Below are 8,119 nucleotides of genomic sequence, written 5' to 3'. Positions count from 1 at the left end.
CTGCGTTCGCAGGCTACCCCTTCCCCTACTGATTATAAAAGGAACTTATGTCACGTGGTAGTGTTATCAGCCCTGAATTAGCTCCTTATACCTGGTTTAAGAAAAGTGATGATAATTAAGGAATTTGTAACAAAAGATAAGGGATGCACTTGAAAATTAAAGGGGTCAGAAATAAAGCAGTTTTCTCAGTAAGGCGATAACGTAACACGTAGCAGGTATTACGGGACGACAAAGAAAATCTAGTATTTCACGGAACGAGGAATGCTGTGTTAGATAAGTATTTCAAACTTTGTTCTCAAACTCATTAATAATTCATCAAGAGAAAACAAAGAAAATCACTACCGTGACCGTGGTTTGGATATGTGATCCTAATTACCATAAAATTTTGCCAACTTTAGCCTTGAATTTCTCCAAGAATTATTGATCATTTGAGAAGCCATATCAAACACTCGAAACCTCGAAGTCGTTTAAAAAAACTCGGCTGCGCCTCGTTTTTTCAACCTACTTCTCAGTGTTTGAATATCTGATGAAACACACCTTCTCGTGTTTGATATATTACTTCAGACACGTGTTTGGTCTTACAATGAACTTGAAGCAATAGCTATTACACTGCCCCTGTCTTTCTCACACACGCGATGGAGTTAATTTGTGACGACAAGTTGTTGATACGATATATATCTCCAGCTTGGCACTAAATTAAGTGTAAATTGCAAGCTGAGCAGCTTTCCAGCCGATAGTTAAACAGCTTTTCTTCAACGAAACAACTTAGGTATTTTTCAAGTGCATTCCTTCGGCTAAAACGCCATTTACTTTGACCAGCGTAATAGTTAAAGTCAATTTGTGTAATCTTACAATGTTAATTATTGTAGTTGATCTCCAACAGTCGATTTTCTCTTCGCGCTGATTGTAGGCGTTGAGGTGCAATGACGTAGATTACATTAAGGAACTCTACAAAAGGTGGCCTAAATGTTACTGTTACTCAAATTCAGGCGCAAATATAGCCATATTTCCATGTATTTTACACTCTAGCTGTAATTTTTTAATTGGATTCAGACTATGCGATTGCCTGCAGAAGTCTTTCTGGCGCCAGAAATCCCGTTTAAATGGTCTGGTAGTCATAGGAATATTACTGATCATCGGTTCACGGTCAATGAATAGCTTTCTCGCTCTGGCGATCAGTGGCAGTCGAGTGTGAACACTCCCGAAAACTTGAAAACAGTATCATGATGCAATGGAAGGGAATCATGTATTCTGTTTAAGATTTGAAGTCACTGATTGAGTTCCATCTGGAATCAATTTGTTTGAGATATATGGATCAAATCGTAAAAATCTCTAAGTGATCATCTCTTGGAAAGAAGTAATTGCCTTTAGTAAGGCGATAAGGCAAGGGATATGGAGTAGACTCTTAAAGGACAGAGTCAGCATTTAAAAGCATGAATCTATTGAATGTCGACCATAAGATTGAACAATTGTTTATATTCGAGAGAACTTTATCTTATAACCATTGGGCAACATGATTTATGATTGCAATTCAATGTCAGTTTTGTTAATTTGATTATTGTTTATCATGGCATCAGTACAATTCTGTTGATTGATTAAAAAAATTAAATGATCTTTAAATGATTTAACGATAAACTAACTAGTAGAGCAAGGCAAATTGAAAGTTTGATTGGGTGCAGATTCTCCCTACCGAAAAGAACTTAATCAACTAGTATAAAACAATTCATCAATGTATCAGGGTTTAATGACTTTTGCTTGAAAGTAATCTGAATTGAGTTATAGTCGGGTGCCATCAAATTAAGACTTTTGAACCTGTAATCATCTAGTGACATACTGTTGTATAAAGTAATCACTTGGAACAATTTTCGAAGTGAATTTAATTTTTCAGTAATTTTTTAATTGAAGTAATTGAAAATATAGCAACGGGAAAATTAAGTCATGTTTCCGGTATTATTATCATAATCAAAACTGATCATTGAGGATCTTCATTTGGTGTTAAGTATTTTATAAATTTTAGATATATTATTAAACGCAACATTGTAAACGTGTGAAGGTATAAAATAAAGATGAGTTACAATGTTTCTAAGCTTATGCGTAATTGTCGTCCAAAACGAAATGAAATCCAGTGAAGTGATTCACAACACTAATGTACTAATACTGAGTCATTAGCTGAACTATCCTGCCGTTATTTTACTTGTCACCACTAGGAGAGCCGTTAAACTACCCCTCTCCTTTAGTTTGACATTTCCAGGGACTGCACGCCTCACCCCCTCCCCCTTCTGTAGTTTGGCACGTCGACGGACCTCTCACCTCACCCCCTCCCCCTCTGTAGTTTGACATTTCGACGGACCTCTCGCCTCACCCCTCCGCCCTCTTTCTCTCCACATCCCCTCCCTCTTCCCTCTCTCATTCAATTGAAGAATGCGTGGAAATTAAGGACGCTCTGTAGAAGATATGCTGGTTGCCTTATTTTCCAATTATTTACTTTACTAACTTTTCTGCCTGACAAAGTGACAAGTCCCCCTCGCCACCCCACCGTCACCCTCCCCACTCCATCCCTCTTCTATCCCCGCTAGAGCAAGGATACGATATTGCCATTTCCGGACTGATGTTTTCTGTTTCTTTCGTTCTTGGCGGTCATCACTATCCACAAATTGGGCTATCACTGCAACAACATGAATTCATCCATCTTCAGTATTCCTCACTGTTCTTGTTTAAATGTTAATATAGCTCTTACATGTCTAGCTAAAGGCCTCAAAATCAACCACCTTCCCTGTATCAATAAAGATGGCTGTTGCGAGTGTTGGTCGAAAAAAAATTTTCCATTAAATTTGAAATCTTTTATGCTTTGTTTTCATTTATAGACGGATTTTTGTCCCAATATCTTGTGTTAAAATGCTATGTCTCACCTTAAAGGAGGTTATGTCATTTCGTTGCTGTGGAAACAGGTTTGTTTGTTAACCCGTTTTCTTGTCACTTTGCAGGTCGGAAATCCGAAAAAATATCCAAAAACCGTTGCTGTTGTCCCCGCTGCTGGTGACGTGCGCTGTGAAAGCCCCGCATGATGGCCCTGGTGAAACAGACATTGTGTTAATTTCCCCCGGAGGGCCAACGCGTTGTTAAATGCGCGTTAAATCCCAGCTTTGGCCGCGCTAAATTTCCGCTATATCCCGGGGAAAGGGGAGCCGGGATTTCAATTGATTAATGATTATAGTATGAGAACCCTTGGAAAGGGGCATACTGGGGCCAAAACATTTTGAAAATGCCTCCACCTCCTGCTGCAAAAAAGTTATGCAAACATTTCAAGCGTGATCATCACTTGTTTGGGGTCCATTACAAAAGGAAGTATACGTATAGCAGCTACTGGGAATTTAAAACTCTGGAGAGGCTAAATGACTCTAATGGATCTGGACCTGTACATTGGAGTGTTTCTTACGGTGGGACATGGCAGAAACAAGGCTTTTCATCAAGGAATAGCTGTGTAACTGCCATCTCTATTGATATAGCCACGGAAGGTGCTGGATGGTCAGGCCCTTCGCCAGAAATATAAGCAGTGTAAGCTCCATGAGCATTTAGACAGGAACAGTGAGAAATACCGTAGATGGAGAGCAGACCACAACACATGCAATGCAAATTTTAAAGGTCCTGCTCCTGCCGTGGAAAATGAAAGTGTTGACTATATTTTCAGGCGATCTGTGGAACTGCATAATTTACAGTTTACAGAATATTAAGCCAGGTTTACACGTACGATGCAAGGATAGCTTAAGCACAAGTCTGGTCCCCGGACAAGATTGCATTAAAAACTCAAATTGAAAGGGTTCAAAGGAGGGCCACAAGGTGGATCATCAAACAACTTGTAGGCGTGATGTTATACAGGAGCAGACTTTTAACTTTGAAACTTCGTCCTCTGACATTTGACCGCGAACTCAAAGATCTTGTTTTCTTTTTTTTTTTACAAATGTCGGAAATGTTTTACTGATCTTAATGTTTATGATTTTGTTTCTCCTGTTTCTCACGGCCGAACCAGACTAAGTAATCCTTATAACCATAAAACCCCTGTATGTAAAACTAGCACTTTAATCGTATTGTTAAGTTCTGGAACTGCATCTGTAATTTCTCACCCCCTACCAGTTTTCAACTACTGCTTCCTTCCGCAACTTTGTTGCTGAGCACATGTTTCACCTTTTGCAGAATCACTTTGACATATTCTATCTCTGTACGTGCTCAATTGTACGATCCTGCCCCTGCCATCCCTAGTTTTTAGCGTCTTTTGGTTGATCGTGTTTTAATTATTATTTGTATCATGGGAGGTGCCTCGCATGGATCCTCGCACCTGCCCCTTTGGCCTTATCACTTTAAATCACTTTGCACATATATTTCATTTCTTTCTGGCTGTTTAATTTGCTGTATGTAACATGCGTAATGGTTAATAAAGCTGTTAAAAAAATAAGCACAAGGAAGTTTACACGTGCGATAAGCATAAGCATAAGATGACACACCCAAGCGCAGAAGCATAAAAATGTGTACAATCGCGCTGGCGGACTGCCTTTTGGCGCCAGATTTGATTCCAATATGGCGGACTAGTGACAACTTGTCCTTTTTTTTCAGTTCATTTTCCCTGCGCTTGAGCTTAAGCTTGCGTCGTCACGGTTTACAAGTACGACGCAACGACGTAAGCGCAAGTACAAGCACAAGCACAAGAGAATGGAAATCGTTCTATTCTCTTATTCTCTTATTCTCTTATTCTCTTCTTTTGAATTTCCGTTGACAATTTTTCACGCAGTCTAGGCCGTTCAGTTCTTTTTACTTATCCTTCTAAATAAAAAGAAAAACACTTATACTTAATCTATATCTAATCCTTTTATATTTTTCTGTTGCCATTGTGTTTATAGTGTTAGTATTGTAAATTATGTTAGTAATCACTTTAGTTTAAGTTATTAGTCGCCAAATAATTGTAATTGTAACTTTTTTTTCTTCTTTCTATATATAAGAAAAATGTAATGCGTACGGTGTTGTAAGTAGTGTAAGCACTGTAAGTTGTGTAAAGTAACATTTTGTAAGTAGTGTTTGTGTTGTAAATAAAGTATATATATATATCAAAAAAAAAAAAAAAGAAAAAAAAAAAGTTCTATTCTCTTATGCCTGTCCTTATGCTTGCGTCGTTGCGTCGTACGCGTAAACCGGGACGACGCAAGCATAAGCATAAGTGCAAGCACAAGGCGCTTATGCTTGCGTTGCACCGGTTTACACATAGTTTTCATGTGCTTGCGCTTGTGCTTGTGCTTATGCTTGCCTCGTCCGTGTAAAGCAGGCTTTATGGAGAGGATGATAGCAAAAATTTTAGCTGAGTACAGAATGTGTATTAAGCGTCTGGAATTACTGTTGAAAAAAATGCATTGGGCATGTGCAGAAAAGGGTGGACACAGCACTTCGAAAGTTGAAGCACAAAAACCCAGGTCTGGGACTGAAGGGCAACTAACCGATAGAACATTTAACAAGCTTCAAAATTATTATGGCGTTACTGTTCGGGAAAATGTGGTGAATTTGGCAGGAATGAAAATAAAAAAAAAAAAAACGAAAAAAAGCCATCCATGCCAGTCTCCTGCACTGTGCTTCCCGCGAGTCCCTCCCTACTGGCAGCTCAAGTTGGTGGAAGTACCAGCAAGATATAGCGAACAGGACAAGTCTCTATAAACATGCGCCTGGACTTGGCAAGTTATTGCTTAAGTTAAACCAGAGTACGTGAGGCTGAGTGATGACACCCTGCTGTAAAAGTGTTTGCATGGGAAAACCCAAAACCGGAAATAGGCTTTGAACGGTATTATATAGCTACGCATCCCTAAGGAAGTGTATGTTAGGCGAAAAATTCTTGAAATGGGTATATATGGTGCTCTTTCACACTTCCACATTGGCACTTCTGCTGTTTAAAGCTTTTAAATGCTCCAGGCATTCCTCCAGGAAAGTTTACAGAATTCGGATGCAGGCAACAGGATCAGGCCAATGTTCACCTGTCACAGAGGAAGATGCAAGACAAGACAAAAAAGAGAAAGAAAAGTACAGTCAACAATCGCCTTGCGTACACCTCGCTATTATGATAATACGGACAGGAAATAAATTCCCAGCAAAAGTAAGTTACAGACGTTTGATTGCAATAAAGTCCTGCTATTACTGGGGACTCTCGCTATTAAGGACACTAACTCGCGGTCCCGAGAGTGTCCGAAATAAAGCAAGTTGACTGTACTGAGGGGCCTAAGAAAAAGCAAAGACAAAAGGAAGGAGAAAGAGGGTGTGAACTATTCCTCTGGACGGTTTTAGACATGTTTAATCACATATTTCGTATTAAAATTCTTGTTGAACGAAAACTTCAACTTTTAAAAAGTTTTTCTCAAAATTTAGAATTTTACGCAACTGCCAAGCCTGCGAATTTTTTGTCGTATAGCGAGTCACTAATGTGAACTTCCAGGATACAGGGAAAGAAAGTATTTCGGCTAAGACATCAATTACTTATAGCACGTGTAAGTCCTTCAAGGCCTTGAAATTAGAAATAAGGATTTAAGTACAGTCTGTTGAACAAAGAAACTAGGTCCAGGGGCCCGTTTCTCGAAAGTCCCGGTAACTTATCGGGTCCGGTACGTATATTTTAAAATGTTTTTTTTCGCTGATTACACAGTGATTACAGACATGGTACTTGGCCAATGTTTTCACATAACTATAAAATTTTAAAATCAAGTATTCAAAGCTAACAAAAATTGATTTCTGTTAAGAAACATTTATCATCAGAGACACTTATCGGGCCCGATAAGTTACCGCGAGTTTCGAGAAACAGGCTCCTGGTACATTAAAAAGCAAAATATTATGAACTGAAAGCCTCAAGTATGTGCTGACACTTAAACCGGAGAACAGGGATTGAAGCGAGAACCTGGCAACAGATGGCAGGGATGCCGATTAACAAAAAGAGCATGGCAAATCGAGATATCCAAATGTCCCCCTTCACTTTTCCCTCATCTCTCTCTTTAATGCGGACACCATCGGGGCCGCGACTTAGTGTCCTTAATAGCGAGAGTCCGTAATAGGGGAAATTTCTTTCAGTCAAACGTGTGTAGTTTAATTTTTGCCGGGGATTTAGCTGCTGTCCGCACTATCGGGGTTTCCATAATAGCGAGGTGTCCGCAGGGCGAGTGTTGACTGTAAGCAGACTGTGGCTGAAATTGTTTCACTTTTGTACTTCAGGGAAAGGATGATTTATTTATTTTCCATCCCCAGACCGCTTTTCCTGTTTCAGTAGACAGTGTTTCTTTCAGCGAACCGCTGAGGGTCAACTGAGTTAACCGGAGTTTTGTGTAACAATATCAATTTCCGCAACGATTTTGTGTCCATTAAATCATAACCGCCCAAAAGGAATATCAACACATCTGCCTTTTCATGTCAAATGAAAAGTAAACTTAACTACAGGCTAAAACAAATAAATCAACAGCTTTGCTTTCCGGTTAGTTATGAAATCTATTTGATCGTAACTTGAAAAATGTCTCAGACAACTTTCAGCAAGTTAAGTTAATGACGAAGTATTCTTTTAATTTTATTAATTTCAGAAAGCCTTCCGTGCGAAGAGGATATATCCTACTTAGACAAGTTGTTAAGACAATGACAGCTTTATTTCGATTATAAAATAACACCGTTGGAGATTCAATAACATAGACAAAGAAAGTTCTTGTTTCGTATTGCGCAGCTATTTTTATTTTTGCAAAGTTTACTGACCTCTGAGTTCAAGTACTGGACAAAAATACTAAAGTAGCTTGAGCAAGTTCTGACTTGCTAATGCTACACGTGATGTCAGCGCTGCAGCTTATGAGAATTGTTACGATCGGCGTCGCCATAATTCAGTTTATATTCAATTAGCCAAAGTCGAGAGGCTTACTTTGTAATTCACTTGAATAGTGAAAGTGACAGTTGATTAAAACGTTACCTATAGCTTTGATTTTACTTTACGGTGACAAAAATAACTTTCAGCAGAACAATGCTCGTCTGGCAATTAACCTGTTGCCCTTAGTTGGCACCGATATAAACAAGCAATATTCATAGTAAAATACCGTTCTTCTCTAGAACAAAGGTTGAGCACGTG

Source organism: Pavona decussata, unplaced genomic scaffold (assembly GCF_977016875.1).
Source record: "Pavona decussata unplaced genomic scaffold, jaPavDecu1.1 SCAFFOLD_329, whole genome shotgun sequence".
Classification (NCBI taxonomy): Eukaryota; Metazoa; Cnidaria; class Anthozoa; order Scleractinia; family Agariciidae; genus Pavona; species Pavona decussata.
The sequence above is the reverse complement of the archived record's forward strand: the minus strand, read 5'-3'. Positions refer to the sequence as shown.